Raw genomic sequence first — 1,418 nt, 5'->3', positions numbered from 1 at the left:
ACACACACACACACACACACACACACACACACACACACACACACACACACACACACACACACACACACACACACACACACACACACACACACACACACACACACACGTTCACACGCACATACATACACACGTATACAGACATGCACACGCATACACAGATTCACTCACATACACAGGCATACACACATATACACGCATACACACATACGCATACACACATGCTCACACACACACACACATACACATGCACACAAATATGCACGCACACACACACACACACACACACACACACACACACACACACACACACACACACACACACACACACACACACACACACACACACACACACACACACACACACACACACACACACACACACACACACACACACATGCACACAAACACATTTATGCCAACCTCGGTCTGTCAGTTATTAAATTACTTAAGTAAGGTAAGAATGTCATAACTTTTCTTTAAGGACTTTTTTTTTTAATAAAACCCTCTCTTCATTTGCTCTTTGATATCAAATGGCTAGCTTGATTATATTGCCCTGGCTGTCGTCAGCTGATTTTATTAATCTCAAGAGAAATGTCTTGACCGAAGTTGTGGCAATGAAATCTTGGTAGATTGTAACCTGTCACATTTCCTGGCTGAGCGGATTAGGGCGTCGTTACTTGCGGCGAAGGTCGAGGGGATGGTGGTTTAAACCCTGCCACCGGCGAAATTGAACCAAGCCGATGGTTCATTAAATTCCACGCTACAAACGGTTTTGTGAGGGGCACCGTCCTAGCCTCCTGATAAGGGGGGAGTTTGTGATGTTTAACCATATCTCATTTTTTCCAGTTAAACGATTCCTGCCGTGTTCCTACACTTCCAACCAGTTGGAGACCTTTGGTAGGGCTCTTAATCTCAGTTATTTAACATTGTAGGGCCGTGGTTCCCCAAATTGGGGGTAAATTACCCCCCGGGGGGCAATTAAATAATTTTCGGGGGTTAATAGAGGGGTGATAGAAAAAAAGTTAAGAATTCTGAAAATCAAGAAGCCAAGAATTCCTCAATTAGCTTCAAGTACGCATCTCCATCCATCTCACTGATGTTCTTGACATCTTTGGCAATAGTCATTAGAGATACAAAATGTTCAAATACAATAGATAAACGGAAATATCTCTAGTGTTTAGCCATATATATCAATGTTGACAATAAATTTTGAAAGGAGTAATATGCTTAATGCGACATGGTAAATTGGGTAACAAGCTGAAAAAGTTTGGGAACCACTGGTGACCCATAGGATGTGGCCGGCAAAACCAGCAGCGTTGCCACGTCTAAACCATCTCAAAAGAAAACGGGGGAGACACCGTTTTCTTTATATTTGCATTTATGACCGGTACGATTAAAGACACAGCAAGCGGCCCGAA

Source organism: Oratosquilla oratoria, chromosome 41 (genome assembly GCF_046742065.1).
Source record: "Oratosquilla oratoria isolate Oo_2021 chromosome 41, ASM4674206v1, whole genome shotgun sequence".
Classification (NCBI taxonomy): Eukaryota; Metazoa; Arthropoda; class Malacostraca; order Stomatopoda; family Squillidae; genus Oratosquilla; species Oratosquilla oratoria.
This window is presented reverse-complemented; position numbering follows the sequence as displayed.